The 27,949-nt window shown below is 35.9% G+C and overlaps 1 long non-coding RNA gene across 3 annotated transcripts in view; it reads left to right on the forward strand.

The window, feature by feature from the left end:
• LOC123615513 (uncharacterized) overlaps positions 1 to 27,949 on the forward strand; it is a 168,872-nt gene that overhangs the window by 34,969 nt on the left and 105,954 nt on the right. For all 3 annotated transcript variants that reach the window (XR_012509154.1, XR_012509155.1, XR_012509156.1), the window contains exon 2: positions 17,103 to 17,247. This is a non-coding gene — a long non-coding RNA (uncharacterized LOC123615513). The remainder of the gene's footprint in view (positions 1 to 17,102; positions 17,248 to 27,949) is intronic.

Raw genomic sequence — 27,949 nt, forward strand, 5'->3', positions numbered from 1 at the left:
TATTCATCCCAGTATCTAGCACAGAATCTAGCAAATAGTAGGTGCTCAGTAAAAATTCATTGAATCAATGAATGCATGAGTGAATGATTGAATGAGGAGATAGTTGAACAAAGTCTGAGGGAGGAATAAGATTGTTTGGGAGGCAGGTGCACATTGTTGGCAAAGAGAACAATGTATGCAAAAGGTCTGGAGATGCGGAGAAGCATAATTCCATCCCAGTAGCAATTTTAGATTTCCATTTAAAGTACTCTGCCAAGTTCACACTTGAGACATAATCATTGATACATATGCTTCTTTTTTGGTGTATTTCTTATGAATTTGCATGCGTCTAGAAACTCCTAAAACATTATTAGTCTGTATTTGTGTATATTAGCCAGTTGAAATATCTCCAATTTTAGTACAGAAAACATTTTTGTTGCCCAATTTCCTTTTAAAAATATATATTTCTAGGTAGGAACAACTCCGAAATCAGAACAGATATTACCCTAACAATACAGAGATTAATTCACCTGGGCAAATTTAGTGGGGAAAAACATACAGTAAAATGTACTATTTTGCCCATTAGTTGTGCAGTTAAACCTTCAGCAAGGTATAACAAGCCCTGGAGGTGATTTCAGTCAAATGACAAAAGAAGTGGAATAAAATTCATTTAAAACTGGTTCACACCAGCTCTCCTGCATGTACTATAAACTGCTAAGATCAAGTCACAAAACATTATTTTGAGGAGAAAGGGTTTAGTGAACCCTAGAAATTGGGTTTGATTTATGCCAGAAAATCTGCCTTTTCACTGCTGAGATTTCTATGGAAGAAAGCCGCAGTCTTTTACCAAACGGTTTCTAAGGAAACCCCGTATAGCACAGCATCTGAAAACAATTTGGTTGTTAATGAGAAATGGTTCTCACGATGGTGGGAAAGTGCTGCCTGAAAGAAAAGGCTTCTAGATTTGGCAGTCAGTCTGTAGAAAAGTGTTTACTGTTCTACAGTTACGTTCCTGAAATTTCTACATAAATTAAATATTTGTAGGTGCTATTTCACAGTTGTTCTTGCTTTTAAATATATTTTTTAAAGGAGAAATAGAAAAGTTTTTGTGCTAAAAGTGTAGATACTGGAGTTTGCAAATATATTCAAACAAGTTGCTTCCCAGAATCTGTGCACTCCGTCAAGTTTTCTGATCTCTTGTGGAATCCCAACGTGCTAGAATTCATATATTATTGGCATTGAATTGTAAGTATATAAAGCTAATTTGCATATAAGTTTTCTAAAAATTCTAAAATACAGTGGAGTATTTATATATTCTTTAAATCTTTAAAAATATATATTCTGAAATGTCCCATAATTTGTATTTATTTCACTTAAGTTCTTCCTCAAAAGAAAGTAATTAACTGCACTATTTTAACTATAATCCTGTCATAATAACTTCAAGATTTCTTTTAATATCTAATGAAGCACTAAACTTTGTAGTTAAAAAAAAAAATGCTAAGATATACACTAATTTCTTTAAACACACCTGTTGAAGTCAGATTCCAAAATCACCATACCTGTATTTCCTTGATACCTTTAAGTTATGGAACCAAAAGGAGAAATTCATACAATAATTTCAAATCGATTTTCATCTGTGGCGTGAATCAGAAACATAAATGAATATATGGCAGGAACCCAAAAAGCGATCACCAGAAGTTCAGAGGAAAATACTTGGAAATACTTCTTGCCCTGGGAGTGTTAAAAGTTGGCAAGTCTATAAAAATACAGTACTCAGTTGTTGTCACTTGAAAGCCTATGGATGCATCACCTTGCCCATGGCTGCCGCCTGTGCATCTGTCCCCTGGCATGTGTTCTGCTTTAGACGTTTGTACCAGGCAGAGTTGCCAAGAGTCTTCTTAGTGTCCTCAGTTGTTTTCCTCATTTGACCCCCACCTCCTTTCTCTTTCTTCCCTGGTCTTTGAACCTCTTCCACTTTGGGGCAGCTGCTTTCATTTGCAGCTCTGCTTTGGGCAGAGGAAAAATTCTGCCAATGAAAACAGGAAAAATAAGAAAACAAGAAGGACTACAAGTGCTCTGCATGTGTTGCAGCTCTCTGGCAGCCCTCTCTGGGGTCTTTCCACTCACTGGGTAGGAGACCGAGAAGGGATCTGCTGGTGGAGACTGACTCTGAAGTGACCAGAGATTATCCAAGAGGGCTTTTATTCCCCCCTCTCAGAATGAACAAACGCAGAAATCGTTTGTGCTGAAAGAAGTTGGAAGGCGTTATATTTTATGTTTGCTCACCCAGGCCATACTCTGAGAGCATATATTCTCCATTCAGTTTGGTCCGAGCTATACTATTGTTGTATTGCTTGGTTACAATAATAATATACATACTCTATTTGATTGTGACATTTGGAGGGAATATGATCTTCTAGTTTACTCTCCCTTATTCCCTATAATACAGAGAAACTCAGAGGGCAGCAACTTCTCTGTTTAACTTTCTTAGAGTGGTATATGCTAGACAAGCATGTGTATGAGAGTATTTCATAAATATTAGTCCATGAAGAGAAAGAAGAAAACATGTTTTCTAAATCAAAAGAAATGCAAGTAAATACTTTAGAGTTTCTGCTGTTAGGCCAATATGCTTGACGTTTGAGGTTTTGTGAGAACTTTTTTGAGCGGCTAAAACACAGAAGAGACGTCATTCTTATCTTTGTTGATAAAACACCAGAAGGGTTGGTTACAGGTGGCATGAATGATATGCCCAAAATAGACATGTAGTTTCTGCCTCAGCACATTTAACTTGTTGCTACTTCTTTTCTTCCTTTTTCCACAGTACCCTCCGCAGGACTACATGATGGCTCCCTAGATAAGGCAACAATCTAATTGGGTGGCTGTAGAGATCTGTGTTAGACTTAGAAAGGAATATTTGTCTTTACTTAATATGACCACTCTGCATCTCACTCTGAAAAATATATAGTTGTGAAATATTTCCTCCCTTTGAACTTGTCTGAGTGCATTAATTGTTATTATTAGAGCTGCACATGGCTCATGTAAAGGGCAGAAACCACACAAGGGCTATAAACAAGCACACGTGGAAGAAGGAGTAACTGTTTTTACTGAGTCAAGATCCATGTAAAGGAGTAGATCACATTTCCTTCTCTTAGAAAAACTTTTGAAAATTAGTCTCAAGATAAACTCAATTCAAAATATTCTGTGTCTATCGTATGCTAGACTCTTCACTAGTAACTGTGAATACAAGATGAACTGCTTTTGGAGGAGCTCACTGGCTAGATTTACGATAATATCTTTTCTCAAAATTTGGAGGGTTTTAGATAGTTTCCCTAGGTTTATGTTTTACCAAGCAGTGATGTCTTTATTCATGAAAGAAACCTCTAATGAATGCACTATTTTTCTTAATGAATTCTTTTTTCCCTTTTTTGGGGGGTTAGGGTAATTAGGTTTGTTTGTTTGTTTATTTATTTTAATGGAGGTACTGGGGATTGAACCCAGGACCTCATGCATGCTAAGCACACACTCTACCCCTCTTTCCCCTGAATGCGCTATTTTTTGATAAGGTACCAGGCTCTTGGGGATATAATGATGAATAAGACAAGAGACTCTGTCCTCCAGAAGATCTCAGACTAGAAGAGGAGAGGGATATGTAAGAGAGAAATTAGAATACAATTCTATATAAATGAGCAAATAATGTTCCTACTGGAACATTTAATTTCTGAAATTGATAAAGCTTACCAGTTAAATGAAAACACAAGTGAATTGGTTAGTTTAATACCTGGCAAATTGAAAGCACTCAAAAGATGCCAACTATCTCTGTTATCATTATCACCTTTACCTTTCTTGTCTCAGTATGCTTAGGCCAGTACAGAGTACAAATCTAGTCCTTCCATATTTGACCTTTTAAAATGTCTCACTAACAAAAGTCAGTGTATTTTCTAGAATGAAAAGTCTTATGTGTTAGCATACCATTTGAGCTCATGTTCATCCAAAGTTCCTAAATATCACATGTGGTGATAAATACAAAGATATGTGGAAAATGGTCTGCTAGCTGAGAGATAATGAAAGGCTTCTCATTTTACTTCCATATTTCCATTTCAGCTGCTTTTCTTTTTTGGAAAATGAGTTCTCAATTGTATAATGAAAGCTTTTTTATTTAAACAAGGTAAGATTTGGTGGGTTTGGCTCCGGATGACTGTCTAATATTATCATAAATATCAAGTTAACTTTTTTATTCTTTAATTTTATTCATTTTAACAGTGTTATTAAGAAAATTTATACATAATATAATCATTCATTAAAAAATGTATAGTTGGTGAATTTTGATAAATATATGTGTGATATAACCATCACAACCCATTAGTTAACTAAGGGTTTCTTCACCTTAGCACCATTGACATTTAGGGCCAGATAGTTCTCTGTTGTGTGGAGCTGACCGGTGTATCACAGGATGTTTGGCAGCACCCCTAGCCTCTGCCTTCTAGATGGCAGCATCCACAAGGTTGTGAAGCCAAAAATGGCTCCAGATGTTGCCAGTGGTCCCCTGGGGGGTAGTGTCACCCCTAATTGAGAACTACTGCTTTTGATCATCCAGCCATTGATTTTAAGCCTATGGGCCAGTGCAGATTGACCACAGTGTGTCTTTTCTTCCAGGAGCTGTAGGTCTTCACTTGGCAGTGCTCCTTCATATATTCAGTGCCTAATTTGTGAGAGGTACTGGCAAAGCCATGATGAGTAAGATGGTCCTTGCCCAGTAGTAACTTGTGTCTAAAAATGTGTAAATTAAGTTGATTCTTCAGATTTTGTAACTGTGCTAGGTGATTCTTAATAACACTCTGAAGCAGTACATATCCCAAAGCAAAATACTTCCATAGTGGCGGACAACCCCCTATAATTTTTTTTTGACTTTTCATTGAATATTTTTTGATTCTTCTGCATGGAATAAATTAAAATGCGTTGCTTTGTTTTACTACTGAGATCTTTAATTATTTATTTTTTATGTTTATTCAGTCTTTTTCCTTCAGATCTTTTATAAATGAACACTTGTGTTATGGATTTGGGGGATAATAACAGCACCTGTCCTGACACATAGAATTCTTATTGTTTGGACAGCTGTCTACACTCCGGACATTTGTACATGCACATTCAGCTTTGAAAGAATAATTGTGTGATTAAAAATGGATCTTGTAATTGTGTAACTGAAGCGAAACTGAGTGCTCAGCTCATCGTCAAGTATATAAAAACCTTAAAAAGTAACAAATCATGTCAAATCCCATTGTGATTCATTTAAAATCAAGTACAGAACATCATACAACATAGTGTTTAATATTGCATTTGGACTGATAAGATGTTGGGACAGTATAGTCAAATATAGTTAAAATAGTTAAACGGTAATATAAATAATTACTCTCTAGCAGTATAGCATTTTCCTGGCATTTATCTAGCACCTTGTGTATACCTAAGTGATTCACCTCTTAATTCATAGAACTATGTTATGAATCTGCGTTTTATGGTTTTCTGTGTGTTACTAGTAAAGAAGCTTCAAGGATGAATAGTTGTCTTTTACTTTTCATAATTCCTTTATCATTGAAGTCTTTTCTACGAAGATTTTTATTTTGCAAACCTAGTGCTGTTGTACATGTATACTTATATGTACATATATGAGCTGCTATTATTGAATGCTTGCCAAATTCCAGGAGCCATGCTAAGCATTTAGTCTAAGACCCTCATCCAGAGGTACACAGTGAGTTCTAGAACCTGAATCTGAACCCACACTTCTCTGGCACCAGTGTTCTTGTTCTTAATCATTATACCACATGGATCCATTCAGCACTGTATGGGCACTAAAAGAAATATGTATTGCATGCAAAAGAATGAAATTGGACACTTACCTTACGCCTTATACAAAAATCAACTCAATATGGATTAAAGACTTAAGTGTAAGTCCTGAAACCATGAACTCCTAGAAAACAAAGAGAAAAAGCTTCTTGGCATTGATCTGGACAATGATTTTTTTGGATATGACACAAAAAGCACATGTAACAAAGGCAAAAATAAACAACTGAGAGTGCATCAAACTAAAGATCTGTGTAGCAAAGGAAAGAAGCACAATGAAGAGGCAACCTACAGCAGGGGAAAAAATTCTCAAACCATATACCTGATAAGGGGTTAGTATCCAAAATATTTAAGGAACTCATACAACTTAATAGTGAAAAAGTAACCTGATTTAAAAATGGGCAAAGGACCTGAATAGATATTTTCCCAAAGAAGACATACAAAAGGCTAGCAGGTATATACAAGGTGCTCAATATTACTAGTCATCAACAAAATGCAAATCAGAACCACAACGAGTCATTACCTCACAAGTTTTCAGAAAGCTGTTATCAACAGTACTAGAGATAAGTGTTGACGGGAATGTGGAGAGAAGGGAACTCTTGTGCACTGTTGGTGGGGATGTAAATTGATACAGCCATTATGGAAACCAGTACGGAGTTCCTCAAAAAATTTAAAAATAGGACTACCATATGATCCAGCAAACCCACTTCTGGGTATACATACAAAGGAAATGAAATCAGTCTCTCGAAGAGATACCTGCACTCCCATGTTCATTGCAGCATTATTCACAGTAGCCAATATACGGAAACAACTTGTCTTTTGACAAATGAGTGGATAAGAAACTTATACGGTATATATATTTATTCATTTATAAATGAATATTATTCAGCCATAAAAAACAAAGAAATCCCACCATTTGTGACAACATGGATAAACCTGGAGGGCATTATGCTAAGTGAAATAAGCCTGACACAGAAGGACAAACGGTGTTTGATCTCACTTATATGTGGAATCTTAAAAAGTCAAATTCATAGAAGCAGAGAGTAGAGTAGTGGTTGCCCAGGGCTGGGGGATAATGGAGAGATGTTGGTCAAAGCGTACAAACTTTCAGTTATAAGTCCTGAGGATCCATTGTACAGCATGGTGATTATAGTCAATGATACCATATTGTATATTTAAAATTTGCTAGGAGAGTAGATCTTAAGTGTTTTCACCACACACACACACACACACACACACACACACACACACACACACACACAAAGGTAGCTATGCAAGGAGATGAATGTGTTAATTAACTTGATTGTGGTAATCATTCCACAATGTTTAGTATATGAAACCATCACATTGTATACCTTTTAAAATTTTTGTTGTACAACCTAAATATATACAATTTTTATTTGTCACTCATACCTCAATAAAGCTGGAAGATAAATGTGGTTTCTAAGCTATCTGCTGCTCTAAGATGACAATTTAGACAAATTGCAATTTGTCTTTGCAATACAAAAATACTAGGAGATTTTTGATTTGTTTGAAATAGAGTCCTATGATCCACCCTAATCCATTTTAGTGAGAAGAGTAAAGGGAAATTTCTCTGATTTCTAAACCTATTTGAAAAATTTCCCTACTGCCTCACCCTACCCTCTCTCCTCTAGATAGAAAGAGAATGTGTGCACACAATGCAACATTACTTAAATGGCTAACATAAAATACATTGTATTAACACTTTCAGTTGCAGGCATAAAGGAAAACGAAGGAAGGGAGGGAGGGAAGAAGGATGTAAAGAAGGAAGGAAGGAAGAAAAGAAAACTGGCTAAAATTTTAAAAAGTTAATTAACTTTTATTACTAAAATATTAAGGCTTCAGACAATACTCTCAGGGTTTGATCCCAATGCATTTCTCCAGCCTGCTTTTTTTGCTATTTGCTTTATTTTGAAAGAGATTCTTAATGTTGACTCCTAGCAACTCGGTATTTACATCTTACCGATTTCCAGTCTAACAGAGAAAGGGGTCAACTCTCCTCCAAAATATCTGCAGAAGTCCTGGCCTCACTTTGATTAAATCCACTTTGTATGTTTCCAGCCCTGATACAATTGTAGGTCCAGGGAAACTTGGTGTTTTGATTGTCCACACCTAGATCACATACCCACCTTCAGAATCAGGTCTGAATTCAGCTCCATCCAAAGCATAAGGACAGAAGACACAGGAAACGTGATTCCCCAAAGAAAAATGTAGGTGGTGTCATAAGAAGAAAAGAAAATGAATGTTGGATGGCAAAATCAGAAAAACATTTACTACACTGACATTTAATTAAATGGCAGTTATTATTACTATTTATACATTTTTAGGCCACTTACCAAATCCTATTAAACCTACTATATAAAAAAAAAAATCACTCTACTTAATAACTTTACTCAAAAAACGTACTCATATTTTCCATTTGGGATATCATAATACATCCCCTTCTCTTGCTTCAAGGTTGACATGATGAGCAAGAATGCCATGATATACCTATGTGGAACTCTCATTTAATTTTTTGTTTGTATTTTGTTTGTTCTGAATTCTTACTTCTACATTTAATTTTTATTGTCATTTTCTTGTCATTGCCTAGGGAGTAGCCCAACCAATTTTCTTTACTTTTGACCAAGGTATCTCTAGTCCCTGTAGAATGTAACAGATTATTGTCTCATGACTTTTTTCCTTCCTTCTTCTGTTCTAGAAGCCAGAACCAGTCCCTTTCCTCTAGTAACTTTTTTTAAAACTTTTTTTCCTAAGTTACTTTTGGTGGTAATTGTTGTTGTTTAACTGCTAATAACTATATAGAAACCACCACCTCTGGTTTTTCTTTTTTTCACTTTGATCCCAGAGGGAAAGACAGGGTACCCATAGATGTTAATTGTGGGCTCTGGAGGATGCCAGGAGCTGAAGTGAGGTGCATGGGCATCTTGGATGTTGTAATTGTGGAGTGAATCATCGTAGACCTTTACAAATAAAGGAGGAATTAGGAAAGACTGAGGTGAGCAATCTCTCAACCAGATGGATCATGGTATCAGGAATTCTGTACACATGAGTAATTATGCTCAAGAGCAGAGGGTCTGCAAATTCTTCACAACAACCGTGAGGTGTAAGTAGAACTATTTGTTCCATTTTACGAGAGAACCAAGGAGTAGAGAGATTAAGTCATGGGTGCCAGGATTCAAATTCCCTAATTCAATGTCAAAGCCTAAATTCTTGAAAGTGCAAGTCTCTTCACAAACGTCAGGAATTAAGGAACCTTATAAGAAATCTAAGTCTTGAGGTGGTTCAAAATCTTTTAAGTGCCTCTGGATCGAAAGTTTATCTTTTTTTTTTTTTTTTTCCAGATCCTACTCAAATCCCAGTTACTAGTTAGCCTCTGGAATCTCCATTAAAAGGTCTTTGGAGCTGGACGAAGAAATCAGAGCTTTACCTGAACAGCTTCCGTAACAGCAGTAATAATAGTGGCGACCATTTACTGAGCAATTAAGCGCACCAGGAGTGAGGCTATGAGCTCTTTATACTTACTATCTCATTTCATCCTCTCCACAACCCGATGAAGTAGATACTACCATTATTTCTACCGTAATAATATAACAGTGTTATGTAATAAAATGCGTAGAATACATGCGCAGTCATTATACAATATTTCTATAATTAAAAGACAGCTCTGGATATGTGGCAAGCTTAATAAATATTTACTGAATGGAAACACGAAGGGATTAATTAGCAATTATCTCTCTGCAGCCTTTAGCCCCTGCAGAACTCCTGGGAAAAGAGGAGCGGTCTGCTTAGCAAGCTCTCGTCGGAGGTGGCTTCACTTGGCTTAGACCGTTTTCTTTCTCTCCTTTCTAAATTCCCCAAATGATTCAGTCTCAGGATTTTGCTTTAATCTTTAATATCTCATTAAGAAGGGTTTCTGTCCAGTGCTTCAAAAGTGCACCATGTGAGGGAGCATTGCTGACCCCCTGCTGGAGAGTGAAGCGAGGGCGCAGGTTCCTGGCCAGACAGAGGATGCCTCGCTCAGAAGTGCGCATGCCGGGAACCCGCACCCTTTCTTCCTCCTTACTGTCTTTCACTGGGTTTCTGTGTGTCCTTTGAAGTCCCACCTGCAAATTACTTTGAGACCACGAGAGATCCATCCCCCGGCCAATCTAGGAATAAACTAGTTCCCTTGCTAAAAAATACTAGAGAACCTTTAAATATTGAACTTGTGGGTCAAACATTTGAAATTCCTCTCCTCTCAGGTTAAAATCTTTTGACTGTTTTTCTGAAGCCATTGCATTCGATTACAGCTGACTTCTGTGCTAATTTGCTGGCTGTGAACTTGGCACCTCTCGGAGGTTGTTCTGTGGTTTAAACAGGAAAAAAAAAAAAAGACTAAGTTGACAAAATGGATACATTTAACAAAAATATGGGAGCTTCAGTTTGATACTATATTGTTGCTGACGGTTATTCGACTCTTCATGTCCAGTCATAATGAGACAGGATACTGCATAAGCCAAGACCACACAAAGGATTTATGTTAAGTGTCAAGAGGGTGTGGAGGAAGTGGGTTACAACCTCTTTTTCTCCCAATTGTACTGTCTTGTCTCACCTTTGAAAAAAATCAGTTAAAAAAAAAAGGTACATGAAGCCCTGATGTATTCAGGCACAACAGTAACAACAACAAAAAATTAGGTTTATTGAAAGATGCATGACATTTTCCACCTTTTTTTTTCCCTTTCATAGGGACTTGCTCTCTCCATCAAGCTCTCTTTCTCTTTAGTTCTTCTCAAATATTATTTCATGTCATCATATCAGGCTTAGTCTGTTGGAGATTTCTGTGTCCTCTGTAATTTAGGTTTTAAACAACCTAAAATGTGGCTTACCCTGTTATTAAAAAAAATTTAGCTGCCTTCTCTGAGTGGAAGACTATCTAGCATCCTTAATACTCTTCTATAGAAATTGTGATAAAAGAACAGATAAACCTGCATAAATCCAGTGTGCAGAGCTCCTTTGAAATGTGAGGATTTTGTCATTGGAGTAAAAAGTAAAAGTTGGTTTTGTTCTAAATATCCTTTCTGGGGCCCATTATGCATAAAAAGGGGCCACAGCCCATTTGCAAGGCCTCTGAATGAACTCCATTCATTCTGTACTTGGAAATGTTTCTTCAGCCACAAAAAGAAACAATAGTTATAACCTAATTTCTTTGGCGCCAATATCAGCAGAGGAAAAGCCAGGAGACCATGATGAAAACTCTAGTAACTTCTCTTGGTGATTATATAATTCTGTATTCACTTATCATATTTATGTATTGAAATAAACACTTTTTAAAAAGATTATAAAATGGTTTGACAATGCTGTAATATCACATTTCGCATTTAAAAATGGAGTGCTTCAAAGTAATTTGCTTATTACAGTTACTAAAGTGTATAAAAACACACTAATGTGTATCCCTAGATTCTAAGAGGAAAGACTGTGTTTTTAACTACTGTATTTTAAAATCTGAATAGAATTCAGACTACAATTTTGTTAGGTAAATCTCTTCATCAGCTTCCACACTTACCTGTAGCAGTGGGTGGAGGGTGTGCCTTGGGGAAGTAATAGTGGAAGTACAATGCGTGTTAATCCCATTTCCAAGTGGTGTCTACACTGAACGTTCTCAAGTTCAGATCTGATCTAAGCACTCCTTGCTCAGTACCGTCGTTGACTTCCTATCGCCCTTGAAGGGAAAGGCCCACGTTCCATATGACTTACAAAGTCCTCTTTCGGCCTTCTGGCTTCTGCCTACCTGCCTTTTCAGCCTCATCTCCCAACCATCCTTCCCTCGCGGAGCTCTCCAGTGGGCCTGCCTCTTTCTTCCACATAATGTTGTTTCTGCATCTCCTTGCCTGGAATTCTCTCCCTCCCAACCCTGTTTCCCCGCTTTAATAAGATCAACCCTTACTAACTCTTGGGATCTTAACCTTAGGTTACTTTTTCAGGAAGATTTTTAGTTGTCTTAACTAACTAATGAGTTGAAAGCCTGGTGTATTTGGGGCTGATGGTGTGGGGATTCATTGCTGAAGGACAGTTTGGAACCAGATTGTGAAGGAATCTCTAAACTGCACTCTCAAGATTTTGAACAGGAAAATGATGTCAGCTTTATGTTTTGAAAGTTTGAAGGATGGTTTGAGCCTTACAAGAATGTTTAACATACCCATGTAATTAATGGTCCCTGGACTGGGAAACGGCACACTAATCCTTTTGGTGGTCCCATTTTGACCCTCTCCCAAGCACTGTGAACAATCCCTTGCTCTGACTGCATTCTCATAGATGCTGCTTATTCATTATTGAAAAATACCAGCTGCCAGCATTTGGCATTATGTTGTCATTTACTTGGTGAGTGCTGCTAAATATAACATTAACTAAGACTCAGATACCACTGAATTATCAAACAGTATATAGTGAAGTAGTTTTAAGAGTGCAGGCTCTAGAGAGATCTGGATGAAAATTCCTGCTACACCACCTACTAGCTGTGTGGAGGTGGGCAAGCTATTTAGGTAACATACTTAGCAAAAGAAACTTCAAATGATGGGTGGAGAGACTGGGCCAAGGAGGATAGAACTGGAAGCAGTTTGCAAAGTATGACATTTCTTTAGGGGGAGGTACTTTTCTTTAAACTTACTTATTTTTAATCGGGTTTCTGGGGATTGAACCCAGGACCTTGTGCATGCTAGGCAAGCTCTCTACCCCTGAGCTATACCCTCCCCTATGAAGCATGACATTTCTTTGAATTTGAGAATGTCATTTAAAAATGCATGTGAATCTTACACTCTCTTCCATAACACATTTCTGTTTGTTTTAACATACAAATATTCTTAAGTTGGGGAAAGGGATTAAGTTGGTTGCTGGTTATTGTTTCAAATTTTCTGCATAGTTATTTCTCTAAAAAGACGTACTCTGTTTACCCTATGGTTTGAAGCACCCCCTGATGCAAAAGCATGTGAACAGACTAAGCGAATTAGCAGAAATGTAAATAAAAAATCTCAATAGAGCAGAAGTTCTGCATTAATCTTCAGCCATTGATCTACAGTGTTAACCCCAAGGCTATCATATTCTAGGTGAGTTTTTAAAAACTCTAGCTCAGTAACATTACAGAATAAACTCATTCCTCTGCCTCATCATCCCTGAAGCCAGATTATCCTCTTTCCCGGTTTCACCATTTTCCCAGTTACTCTTACAGAAACTGCAGGAAGCACACTGGCTTTTCTCTTTTCCTTATCTCCCCCCAAATATTTTAGTTAAACATTTTACTCTCTCTCCATAGAATCCATCTTAAACATACAATTCTTCTTATAACTGCTTTTTCTTTTCCATTTATGTTCAGCAGTCAGCTATCCAGTTTTTTAAATTTTATTGCTTCTTGCCTGGACTGTCTCTGAGTTCATGAATGAGTTTCCTACATGCATCCTCTATTCCCTTTCATTTAGCCTATGTACCAAGTTCCTTCACTCATCATCAAATACAAAATTAAGTATTTATTTTGAAGACAGACCTTCCCCCACCATATGATGTTGACCTTCCTTTGCAACCTAATCTTTTCCTGCTCTCCTATATGGTCCATACTCTGCAGTTAAAGTAAACAATTCACTCTTCCCTGAGCACCCTCCAGCGCTCTTGCCTCCAAGCCTCAGATCAGCATCAGCTCTTTCCACCGCCTCTCACTATTGCATCCATTTTTCAAAGCCTGTCTCACAAGGCTTCTTCCACCATAAATCCTTAAATGATCATGCCAGCCGAATGTATAGCGTTTGTTTCTCCTTTTGTTTACTCATTCATGGAACAAATATTTATTGAATGTTTAACATGTATCAAATGAGAAAACAGTGCTGGGGATTTGGCAATGACTGGGACAGAATTGGAACCCACCCTAATGAAGGTTCCAGTGTAACATAAAAGACTTGATAACTAATTTCAAGTGTCACGGGTTCTACATGTTTGAAAGGTGGTAACTTAGGCTGAGAATCAGGGACGGCTTCCCTGAGGTGAGGTGCAGGAAGAGATCTGGAGAATGAAGAACTAGCTAGATGAAGTGAGGGGGGGATTAAAAGAATTTGGGGACATGAAAGAGTGTTCTAGGCGGAGCAGACAGCATATGCAAAGGCCGTGAAATGGAAATGAGCATGGCGCATTTGAAGAACTGAGAGAAGGCCAGTGTGGACAGCCAGATGGGACGTAACATGAATAATGGGACAGGAGAAGTTGAGATATTAGCAAAAGATGGGCTCTAAAGTGGATGGAACTGAAGGAGAAAGGGTAGAGAAGAACAGGGAGAGAGCAGAAGAAACAATTCTTGGAGACTCGAACGAGTTTTCAGAAAAAGGATGGTGATAGAAGTTCAAGGATAGAGCCTTTTGGTCAGTGAGTCCCATATCTCATTTTTCAAAAAACCTTGTAATAAATGCTCACTTCCTGTGTTCTGTCATATTTTATCCTTATTTGTATAACTGTCTTTTTCTTGATACTAAATTATGTTACATGAGTACTTATTACAGGTTAATAATTATTATTAATAATATGGGTCAATATTTATAAGTAAAGAAGTTTTTATTGAAGTATAGTTGATTTGCAGTGTTGTGTTAGCTTCTGGTGTACAGCATAGTGATTCAGTTATGTATACATATTCTTTTTCATATTCTTTTTATTATATGTTCTTACAAGATATTGAACATAGTTCCCTATGCTATACAATAGAACCTTGTTGTTTATCATTTTATATATAGTAGTTAGTACCTGAAAATCCCCAACTCCTAATTTATCCTTCCCCATCCCTTGGTAACCATAAGTTTGTTCTGTATGTCTGTGAGTCTGTTTCTGTTTTGTAAATAAGTTCATTTGTGCCATTCTTTTAGATTTCACATATAAGTGATATCATATGACATTTGTCTTTCTCTGTCTGACTTACTTCACTTAATATGATAATCTCCAGGTCCATCCATGTTGCTGCAAATGGCATTATTCTATTCTTTTTATGGCTGAGTAGTATTCCATTGTATAAATATGCCAAAACTTATTTATCCAGTTGTCTGTCAATGGACATTTAGATTGTTTCCATGTCTTGGCTATTGTAAATAGTGCTGCTATGAACATTGGGGTACATGTATCTTTTCAAATTAAAGTTCCCTTCAGATATATGCCCAGAGATGGGATTGCTGGATCATATGGTAACTGTGTTTTTAGTTTTTTAATGAATCTCCATAGTGTTTTCCATAGTGGCTGTACCAGATTACATTCCTACCAACAGTGTAGGAAGGTTCTCCTCTCTCCACATCCTCTTCAGCATTTATCATTCGTGGGCTTTTTAATAATGGCCATTCTTACTGGTGTGAGTTTATACTTCATTGTAGTTTTGATTTGCAATTCTCTGATAATTAATGATATTGAGCATCTTTTCATGTGCCTCTTGGACATATGTACATCTTCACTGAAGAAATATTTATTTAGCTGTTCTGTCCATTTTTTGGTTGGGTTGTTTATTTTTTTATTATCAAGTTGTATGAGCTGTTTGTATATTCTGGAAATTAAGCCCTTCTCAGTTGCATCATTTACTAATATTTTCTCCCATTCCATAGGTTGTCTTTTGTTTTGTTTATGGTGTCCTTTGCTGTGCAAAATCTTGTAAGTTTGATTAGGTTCCATTTGTTTATTTTTGCTTTTATTTTTATTGCCTTGGTAGACTGCCGTAGGAGAACATTGCTACAGTTTATTTCAGAGAATGCTTTGCCTATGTTTTATTCTAGGGGATTTATGATGTCTTGTCTTATGTTTAAGTTTTAAGCTATTCTGAGTTTATTTTTGTGAATGGTGTGAGGGAGTGTTCTAACTTCATTGATTTACATGCGACTGTCCAGCATTCCCAACACCACTTGCTGAAGAGACTGTCTGTTCTCCATTGTATATTCTTCCCTCCCTTGTTGAAGATTAATTGACTGTAGGTGTGTGCGTTTATTTCTGGGCTGTCGATTCTGTTCCATTGATCCAGGTGTCTGTTTTTTTTTTTTTATCAATACCATGCTGTTTTGATGACTGTAGGTTTGTAGAATTGTCTGAAGTCTGGGAGGATTATTCCTCCAGCTTTGTTCTTTTTCTTCAGTATTGCTTTAGCTATTCTTGGTCTTTTGTGATTCCATATAAATTTTAGAATTATCTGTTCTAGTTCTGTGAAAAATGTGCTTGGTAATTTGATAGGGATCACATTAAATCTGTAGATTGCCTTGGGTAGTATGGCCATTTTAACAGTATTAATTCTTTCAATCCAAGAGCATGGGATATATTTCCATTTATTTCAGTAGTCATCTTTAATTTCCTTTATCAGTGTTTTATAATTCTCAGCATATAAGTCTCTCACTCCTTGGTCAGGTATATTCTTAAGTATTTTATTTTTTTAATGCAACAAGTAAAGAAGTTATTTCTTTCTTTAATCATTAAATAGAGGATTTTTTTCCTCTATCTTATTTCCAATCTCATCTTATATGTTACTTGGCAAATACTAAATGTCACATCTTATATGTCATTTGGCAAATACTTCGTGACACTCTAGCAAGCCTAAAGAAAGGCACCAAAAATAAAAAGCAAACTACATGTGACAAAATAGTTTTTGAGTGAATAAATGAGGCTATTTTCTGGAGTCCTCTCCATCGTTCAGAATGTAAGAAGTGTTAGTTTGTCTCAGTCCATTCACAGAATTGGAAGGAAAATGGGAACTAAAAGGGGGCAGAAAGTTAGGAGGAGGATTCAGTAGATCAGATTGCCAGCTTCTTAGTACCCTTCACGTTTAGCCTAGTTATCAACTTTTCTTCACTTCTCCACTCAGAATTCCTTTTCGTTCCAGTAGGATTGCCTCAATTTATAAGCATGAGTGCGCCATTTTCAGAAATGAGTCCCTAAGACTATCATCATCTAAACAAATGAAGTAAGGTACTTTTCACTTAAAGGGCCTCTTTTTAATACACCTTTGTATCTCTCCCACATTTTCATTAAGTCTGATGTATATTTTCTCTGTATGTTTACCTTACACAGATACAGGCAGAATGTCCCTGTTTTTTTCAGCTAGATATTAGATACACTCACCATTCATTTTCGACCTCATATTAAAAAAAAAAAAAAAAGCTTTAATTACACAAAGAAGTCATCCACATGTCATTAGGGGCCAAAGTTAGTAGGAAACAATAGTAAAAATGTAACCCTCAGAAAACGTTAGTCATCATTATCTTCCTTTTCTTTTCCTTTTTTTTTTTTTGTTCTGCTAGGTACGTCCTAAGGGTGGTTACTGCAATGAAGCTGTGGTATATACACTGAAAGGGAAAGGATGTGATGCTCGTCATAGTGGTGCGGCCAAAAGACATGGGTATGAATGTCTCTTGGGAGAAGCCCTCAAGGACAGTGCCGTGAAAGGTGAGAATCTCTGGATCACCACAAAGTTGTAGCTCAGTAACCATGGCTTTGCAAGTACTATACAGTCCTGTCTGAAGTCCTGTAGGCAGCTTGGAGTACAGTGGGTATGCTTTGTAGAACATCTTCAGTCATTATCATCTTCTTAGAGATTCAACCATTCTTTTTTATATTCTAGGGAGTCAAATAATTTTGTAATGTGGTACAACTCTGAACATGACAGATGGCAGAAGAAATCTTGTTATATGTTTTTAAAGAAATACAATTTTATTGTTTTGAAATCCCTTTAAATGTTTTCTTATACAACTCGCAATAACTTAGTTACAAAGTCAGCTGTCTCAGATGTGATGTCTCATCCTTGCTAATCTTTCCATGAATTCTTTTGTGATTTTATAATCTTGTGATTTGTGTCTGTCCTTAAGTGCTTTTGTCTTTATGTCCATTTGTCTTGATGTCACTTTCACATATTCCCACCCTGACTAAGAGAAACCCTCATTCACAGAGCCACGCCTAAAGCTCTGCCCCTCTGCTGCTCCTAGTCGTAGGAATTGTCCAAGTCTCCCACAGCCTGCACCTTGGAGAGGGAACCTACCATGAGTTAGGGTCTTAGTCCTAAATTGTATAGGTTAAGAAATTCAGTTGACCCAGTAACTAAATCTTACTCATTAACCAAAGTGCTATGGTCTATGCATAATAATAATGTGGATTTATCCTGTTATTATTTTGAATCAATAATATGGCATCATATCAAAGAGACTCTATTGCATCAACATATTAAATACAGTATATAGAGTTATAGCAGATATTTCGAAGACCCCAATGAGTGTAGTATACAGAAAGAGCAGTGGATTAGAAATAAGGAGGCCTAACATTCTTATCTCAGTTCCGCTGATATTATCTGTGTGTATTTGAGGCTAATTATTTAAGTTCTCTGGGCCCCAGCAAGAAAGGGAGAAGAAGTAGAAAGCACACCCATTCATTTTTAAATAGAGTATGATCCAGAATTTGCATGTGTCCTTTCTGCTCAAGAGCTTAAGCTTTGGCCAGGGCTTAGTCATTTGTTCGCATGTAGCTGAAAAGAGTCTGGAACATGTGGTCTGTAGCTGGAACTTGTAGGATTTTATTACTAAAGGAACGGGACTTTTGAAGGACAACTACCAGTCTTAGTCATTATCCCCTTTTATCAGGAAAGTAAATTTTCTTACAGCGCCTTCCTTCCTCAATCCACAGCAGATTTCTACTTCAGCCGGAATTGGGTCATCTGGTCACCTCTAGATGCGAGGACGCTGAGGAAACAGGAAACAGGATTTACATAATTGACTTTGACCAGACGTTCCCAAACTTTCTTGGTTCACAGCTCCCTTGGGGTCTCAGTAAATTTTTTCATGATGCCAAAAGAAACACATAAAAGTTCCATTTACAATCTAGTAGCCATTTGAATATATTGCACACATAAATTGAAAGAAAAGTAATAACTTTTTCATTTTTAAATAACCATGTGTTATTAACGGGTATTATCTGTTGGTTACTCTACGGCTTCTCAAACGTCGGAATCAGACTGGACAGGGCCATTTCTCATTCTACGTGCTTTTCATGCCATGCTTTGTTTTTAGTCATAGCCACTGAAAATCTAGCTTTACAATGATATGGCATAGTCTAAAGGAATGTGGTGCTCTAATATGGAAATTGTACCCTAAGCTAGTAATTTGCATGCTATTCCACAAATGTTGAGTCCCACTTTGTTTCCCTTAAAAATTAAAATATGCCATGGCCCCCCAGTGAGTTTACTTTGGCACACTTGGAGACGGGGCACATAGTTTGAGAATCATGGATTGAAATTAATCATGATCCAGTACCTGCAGCTGGACATATTGCTCCCCATGCAAGAATCAGGCTTCTTTTTAGAGGAGAAGAAGAGAGAATGGAAATTGTTTGCGAAAGTATCAATTTCTGCCTCATTCTACCCCAACCAGACTATGTACTCTTTTAGAACAGAGGCCGTGGCTGTTTTTACATCCTGTTTTATATGTGGTGCAGTTCTTGGTACTTAGAAGGAGCTGAGAATATATTTACTAAATGAATGGAGAAATGAAGACTATATGGTTAACAGTATGTTTAATTCTATTAACCAAAGAATGCCAGATTATAGGAAATTTGTTGCCTATACAGTGAGCCTCTGTGAATTCAAGGGCCTGGACCATGCCTTCCTCATTTCTTATAGCTCAGAGCCCAGCAATTATTCTGCATACTGTAGGTGATAGAAAAGTTTTGGTTGAATGAATGAGTGAATGTCTCATTGAGACTTAGTTCTGTCTCCAAACCCGTTACAAAGGAGTTTCATTACATTGATAATGAAAATCCTTATTAGTGAGCTCTGGGTATAAATGCCTATGCTGACTTTCAAGAAAGAAAAATAACCACTCCATCTTATCACCCTGGATCTAAGGCTTTCTTTTATTACCACAGTCACTGCTAGAAAAACTGACAAAAAGAGAAAAACAGAACTTTTTTGAGATATGAAAAGGACTTTTTCTGCTATGGTTTACATTGTCAACAGTGAAACTATTTCACAGTTCAAGATCATTACATAAAGACTGGAAAGTGAGTTTTTAAACAAGAGCCACCAAACTTTATTAACATGGTAGCTATTTGAGCCAAATTTGTCTTTCTCCCATTTCTTGTCCCCTCAGCTCAAGTTTACTTTTCTGTATTTTCATGTTTTTAAAACAGGGGAAGCCATTCAAGCTCTTTGCGCTTGGTTTCCCTCATTGTAAAGTTCATAACTCGGTGACACTCTAGAGAAGAATGTGCATGTGCTGGCATGTTAGAATTTTGTCTAGATCTACAAATTACCTGTGGTTATTTGATCTTTCTAGTAGGATATTTAGAAAGTTATTTATGTATCTGTCTCTGTCACTAAGTCAAAGTATTTTGAAGGCAAGATCTATGTCCTTTTCATTTTGGAATCCCCAGAGCATCGTATTGATACAGAGTAGGTACCCAAGTATATATTTGTTGAATTAGTAAATTATTTCTTATCGAGATTTTCCCAAAAGTATTAATCACAGTGTTTTGTTCATAATAAACACTCAATGTGTGTATTTTTATTTTGTGAGGGCCAAAATCATCTTTAATTCCTTCAGTATGCCTATAAGCTAAGGGAAATCAGAATTTATTTTCCCTATTTTATAAGTGAAAAAAATATAATTATCTTTAATGTTGGATACCAGATCTTAAATTTGTACTATAAAATAAATAAACTTGTTAATATATTTTAAAAAGCATTCTTTTTTATGGAAGAATACTTATTCTTTTGTTTGTTTGTCCATTAATGTTTTTCTACTAGTGTAATGAAAGCTTTCACTGAGCATTTACTAGATGCAGGTCAATGTCTAGGTGCCAGTCTCATGTTGCAGTCCGTTTTACATTCCCAATTTTTATATTTTAAATGCATTTTTATTTATTTTTTTCCAAGCACAAAAAATATATGTTCTCATAGCAAACAATTAAATCATTATACAAATACTTAACAGAAATACCAGAGATAACTTCTGGTGAAATTTCAGAATGTATTCCTACAATATTTTTGTGGATTTATGTATATATATGATAATGTTGTCGCCATTTTGGGGTACACCCTTTTAAGTGAAACTGAACCATACTGCAAATACCATTTTGCAAGATTTTTTTCCACTTAGTGTGTCTAAACTTTTAAGTGTAAGAGATCTTTCAACTAGTAAATATAAATTTTCCTTATTCTGTTTCATTGCCAGATCTTGCCTTTAGATGTTCACATTACCCTATAATCCTACATAGAATTACTTACCACATTTGTAATTTGAATTAGGATTTGTAAAATGGTAGGTTTTATTCCTATCTCCCTAAGCAAATTGTACATTGCGTGCCTAACACACACTGCCGGAAACATACACACGTAACAGCAATAGACGCTATGAATGAGTGAACGAGTGAATGATGTGCTTCCATCCCAGGACTTTCTTTACAAAGTCTGTGTTCTTGCCACATTTCATACTGCCGGCCCTTAGCAGTTCTTTTATATGCTCTGAGAATTTTCATATTCTTGTTATTTATGCTTCTATTATGTTTAGTTTTATTTAGTATGTTTTAGGTCAATATGAAGACGGAGAAATATGCATTTTAGATATTCAGAAGTATAGAAATAGTAATTATATAATGATAAAAATAATCAGCATTTTAAATCTTTTCAGTTATTGGAGCTTACTAATTTTCAAAATTAAAAAGACAATAATGAACACTCACAATGCAGCTTCACTTCACTTTTGTGACATATTTCTTAGCCTGACATATTTCTTAGCCCATTCTCTTTCTACCTATTCAAGAAGAGAAAATTTCTAAACTGAAATAATTATATAAATTAAATGATAAATGGCAGAGACTGGTAAATTAGTTATCCTCCAGTAGCGGTTCCCATGGTTGTAGGAGCTCAGATCTGTGACCGTTTGCAACGGACACTCTGTTTCCAGCTTGCAGCCAGGCGTGCACGTGGAGGTGTCTTGTGGCAGTTTTCATGAACGTTTTTGAGAAGGAAGAGAGGTGTATGTTCCTTTACTCTTGTCCTCTGACCCTCTCCCTGTTCCGTAACTCTGGAGTGTGATGCTGCCACCTTGGACTGTGGGGTTGAAGCCTTGCAGGACAGAGCATCAAGATGAACGGATCCTGTGTTCCTAGCAGCATGAGTCACCATGCCAGTCACGAATCACTTTCTGGACATTTCCATGAGACAAAAATTAATTTCCATCTTTATTAAGCTATTGTTTCTGTCATTTGCTCCCAAACCTTCTTAGCTAATACATATATTGAATCTAGAATTTCTAAGAATGTCTCTGTAAGCTTATTTAACACAAATAACTAACTCCTACCAACAGCATTTCACCAAAGAAACCATATGCCATATTACTGCCTATTAATAGATTTTAAAAAAAAGGGCCAGAGAAGTTTCAATTCAGATTCCAGGTTCAATTCTCTTCAAAAGAGACTGCATTTACATGCTAACTGACAGATAATAAGATAGAACGCAAAGTCAATAATAGCCTGTTTTTGTATCTAGTTCTGTATTTGTTTCAAAATATTAATCTAATCTAGTTCCTCAAAACCACACTTAAAGTAGATGCATAAACGACAAAACTGAGCACCAGAAAGTGTAATCTGCACAAGGTAACAAAGCTAGACAGTGGACTAGTTTCCTGGGCTCCATTTCTTTGTGCTTTGTATCATATTGTTCGTCAGTCTTTTTAAGCCTCATCGTGTATTATTTTGTATTTTATTGACAAAGTTTTATAAATAATTTTTCATCTTCACTGTAGATTACAGGATGTCCTTTTCACATCTGCATTTACACAACTGAGAGATGAGCATGAGCATCAGAAATTTTATTGTGTATTAGATAAGGTACTATTTCTCTCTCCCTCTAGGAAGAAGGAGATACTGGAAGAAATAGTAGATAAAGGATATATCTGACTTAAAACACTCTCTTGGTTCAAGAAAACAGTAATGTTAATTGTTGCCTATACTCTTGACATAGCTAAATGGGTAATGATGTATCATTTCCAACCCTCAAAAAAGTCAAGCTGTCTTTTCGTTGACTGAAACAATATAAGCCTTATTGAAAAATTCACTTGCATAGAAAACCCAATTGCTAATTTGAACGTCCTAGCTAGTTCAGGCTGTATTTTTTAATGTGTAATTTGCATTTGGGTTCATGCCCCAGTGCACCCACATTTCAGTATTATTCAGTTTCCTGAGGAACCCAAATACGGGCAACCTTAGTGAACAATATTATCCTCCACTTCCTATATGATTGTTTAGGTAACTGCTCCATATTATTTTTCCTGTAGCTTTAGATCCTGAGAAGAATAATCTATATTTTAATATAATCTGACCTTGAACTCTTCTTCAATGCCCCTTAAAAAGAAACCATTTTGGGTGGGAGTTCTCTGATGGTTTCTCTTTTAATTTGTCTGCTTTTCTTGCTGTATGGTCTGCTCCTTTTTGCTTGCATGGGATAGGGACTGAATGTTGATGACTGCAAGTCTGGATTCCTTCCAGGCATTTATTCTAGGACAAGTCCTCAGTCTGTTGGCACTAAAACCTACCTATTGCCCTGTCCTACCCTTTCCTACCCACAACGTGACACACACCCAGTCTTTTCTCGCCATGTAGTGGGAAGGATGGGAGTTCTAAGAATCTCTGTAAATTTAAGTATTTATAGAAGATTTCTGGGTGGACATAGATAAGGCTCAGGGAACTTATTAAGGACAATAAAATTAATTGCTGTACTATTTTTTTAAAGGAAGTATCCTTAAACCACTTCCTTACAGTTCCATCATTAGAGCTGCCTGTAAATGAACTTTCTTAATAGTCAATTCTTATACAATTTCCTTTTCCTCTTCTACAGCATGAAGTAGTTTACTTAAATGACTTTTCCTGGTGTAAATTACATTTGCATTTTAAGGAACCGGGAGATGTAACTCACTGCAGTCCCCTGCTCTTTTTCTACATCCCACTAATCATTTGAAGGTGCAGATTCTTAGTGTTTTCACTTTCATATTTCCATGCTGTGATAACCGGAGTGTGGTGAAGCTTTGAAATGAAAGTTAAAAGTCCTGAATGTTGCCAGATAACCTTTGACCAATCAGTGACCCCTGCATTCCTTATTAGTAAAATGTATGTGTGATAACTAGTAATCAGCTGATCTATATGTTTGTTTAGGCTTGTGGGAGAAACAGGAATTAAGGACTAAGTGCATAGAAGAGCTACACAGGAAGGGAATCTCATCATTCAGTTAGCTTGGGTTAAAGAAAAGGAAGAGCAGTTTTTTTCAGACATCATCGCATGAGTAATTTTTAAAAAACTTAACAACCTTCCTACTGAGTATTATATTTTTTCAAAATGTACCTCCATAATTATGTATACATACATGATACTTTTTTACTCAAAAAATAAGAATTATTCCATTTATAATGGTCTTTATGGTCTATTATGTTTTTTCTGAACATCACATACATCCTACTAGAGTAATCCATATAGATTTGTCCTTGTTCTTCCTTTTCATTCTTTGTTGAAAACTCGGAAGCATATAAAAACATGTACAGTTATACACATAAATATATATATATATATATATATATATATATATATATATATATGCATTGTTAGCATCTAGACATCCACTACTCAGGTTAAGAAAAAGAACACTGTCAGTGCATTGGAAATCCTATCAATGCCCTTTTAAATGGCTGTACTTGTTTTATGTCTACACCTTCATTCATTGAGTCATTTAATTATTGGTAGACATATAAGCTGTTCCTAAATTTTCCCTATTACTAACAATGCTGTAATGACCATGCTGTATTTTATTTCTACATTCTCATGTAACTGCATCCATAGGATGGATTCCTAGAAGTGGGATTACTTAGGTAACAGGATATGTACTTTTCAGATTTTAATAAGGAAAATTACATTATCCTTCCAAAGTTTGTATAAATTTATAGTTCTATCAAAAAAATAAAACTCATTTCCCCATACCTCACATCTATCCAATGGTTGTTGATATCAAAATTTTCTAATCTAATTAAAAGCATATCAAGTGTGTTTTAACTTATATGTTTTAGCTGGTGAAGATCAGCATCCTGTTTTGTATTTGTCCTTCTTTGGTGAATTACCTGTTTGTACCCATTATTCTATTGACTTGTGTATGTTTCCTTACTAATTTTTAGAAATTTTTTTTATAAAAAAGACATATAAATAATTTGCTATGAATCAGAATGGTTTTCTTTGGGGTATGATTTTAAAGTTTTTTTATGCATCGTTGAATGCATGAAGGCATAGCTACGTTGAGGTGCAAGAATGAATATTTAAGAAACCGTTTTTTCACACTTCCATTTTCTCACAGTATTTTAACATCTCACAGCTAAGGTTATTTAAAGAACATGGATGACTGCATCTAAAATTGTATTTGTCATTTTGGGTTTCCATTCCTTGACGTGCACCTGCATTTTAAGTCATTTGCACTTCATTCTTTTCATTCTCATAGACAGAGGGTGTTAACTTGTTAAGAACCCAAACTATTATGTGTAAAATAAATAAGCTACAAGGGTACATTGAACAACATTAGGAATATAACCAATATTTAGCAAAAACTGTAAATGGAGTAAAACCTTTAAAAATTGTGAATCACTATGTTGTACACCTGAAACATATATAATACTGTGCATGAAGTGTACTTCGATTTAAAAAAATATTTAAAATACATTAAAAAATAAAAATACATATATATATACACACACATACACACACACACACACACACACAGGGAAAAAAAGGATTACATGGTTCCTGGAGACCTCTTTAGGTTTGTGTATATGTTTTCCAAAGAGGCAATTTATTATTATACCAAATAAATTACTACATAGAAGCTATATATTCCTCAGTAAAGGGGAAATTACGTTAGTTTAGGATTGACAATCAAGACTTCAAAGCACTTTTCTTAAAGGTTTCATATATATTTCTAATCATCTCTTGGTATTTCATGTTTCTTGATTTTTTTTGTTAAGAAAGAAACTAGAACTAGAAAAATCTAATCAATAATTTCTTAAGATTATAATATGCTTCAAAGTAGTTTCTTTTTAAATGTTTTAATATATTTAATGTGTTTTAATATGTTAGAAAAAAAATACATTCTCTATTTTTTATTCCCTGCTAATTGTATTCTGTTTGTTGTTTAGTTCATATGCATGAAATAACTAAACCTTGGCAAGAGTTTTGAGCTGGGCTCAATTTTTAATAAGCCAAATGATTTTGAAAGAAGATGGGCATTCTTTAGCTTCCAAAATGTTGGCTCTGGATTCAGCAGCTACCAAGTAATGATAGACTACCCACTGACTTAAAGGTCAGAGTCATGGTGTGATTAGAACATCGTGATTATGTGAAGAGAAAAGCATTGCATCATTTAGTGCCAAGTTTGGATCAGATTGTGCTCTGTGACCTACTTTCCTTAGATTGGTTTGGTCTCTATGGATAGAACATGTACCAGTATTCTCTGGAAACTATCAGCTATTAGTTAAAATCTGAAAGTTTTAAAGAAATTACATATTAATACATCTTAACCTTCCTGACAATACTAAATGTGGTTAATTTGTCAACAACTATGTGATGTAGAGAACATGACAGTGTACAAAAAGACGAGCAATATTGCTGGAAGCCCTGACATAGGCAAATACAAACTTGATTGGTACTTATTACAGGTTATACTGGTCATATTATTTTGTCTCTCTATATATTGAATAACATATATTATATATAATTCAAATGCATAAAATTCATCCTTTTAACATGTACAATTCAGTGGTTTTTAGTATATTCACAGAGTTGTACAACCATCACCAATATTTAATTTCAGAACATTTTTATCACCCCAAAAAGAAATGCTGTTCTGTTAGCAGTCACTCCTCAAAGCTGGTTCTCTGGGAAAAGCCTCTGACTAGACTGACCAAGAGAAAGAGAGAGATGACACCAAGGAAAAATGCAGATTTTAAAGGGATAATGAGAGAATATTATGATCATCATTTTTATTATGAACTACTATGTCAATAAATTTGAAAATTTAGACAGTGGACAAATTCCTAGGAAAATATAATTCACTAAAAGTAAAAGAAAAAAATAGAAAAATCTAAATCACTTTGTAACTACTACAGAAGATGAATCCATATTCACAATCCGTTCTACAAAGAGAAGTCTGGGTCCAGATAGCTTCACCAATGAATTCTATCAAAAATTTAAGGAAGAGATGAATCTATTCTAACACAAACTATTTCAAAGAATAGAAAGTGAGCAGCTTGTTTCATGAGAACAGCATAGCCCTGTCAGCAAAATTCAAGGTTATTATGGGAAATTAAAATTATGAGAAGGAAAGGAAAATTATGAGAGAAAACATGATTATCTCAACAGATGCAGAAAAAATTTGATAAAACTTAACATCCTCTTTGATTAAAAAAAAATTCTTTTTAGTTAACTATGGATAGAAAGGAACTTCATTCATCTGACAGGGGTCTCTGTGAAGAAACAGTTAGCCATTATACTTAATGGAAATGGACTAAAAACTGTACCTTCGAGATCTGGAATAAGGCAAGGATGACCACCTTCACCCCTTATATTTAACCTTGTTCTGAAGGCCTGAGCAAGTGCATTAAGACAAAATGTGTGTGTGTGTGTGCGTGTGTGTCTGTGTACACATATATACACACAGATTGGAGAGGAATTAATAAAATTGCCATTATTTGTGAATGATGATTGTGTTGAGTGAAATTTCATCAATAGATAAATTATTAGAAATAGCAAGATGAACGGAAGATCAGTATTAGGCAGCCAACTACCAATCTAAAATCTCTACTTAGGTATCGCAGAGTCACGTCAAACTTAACAGGGCCCAGACTCTTGATTTCCCCCCAAAACCTGTCTCACCTCTGTTCCTGGTACCCCCGTTTCTGTCAGTGGCAACATCATTTAAGAGGTACCCAAGCCAGAATTAAAGGGCAGGGCTGATTCTAACCTAGGTGCTGCCTTTGTAGAAATCAGAAAAGGCACTCCTTGCAAGTGCATGTAACCCCATGCCAGGGGACAGGACTTTGTAAACTAAGTATGTGCTGGGTGTCTGCCCCCAGGTGCC

This window comes from Camelus bactrianus, chromosome 9 (genome assembly GCF_048773025.1).
Source record: "Camelus bactrianus isolate YW-2024 breed Bactrian camel chromosome 9, ASM4877302v1, whole genome shotgun sequence".
NCBI lineage: Eukaryota > Metazoa > Chordata > Mammalia > Artiodactyla > Camelidae > Camelus > Camelus bactrianus.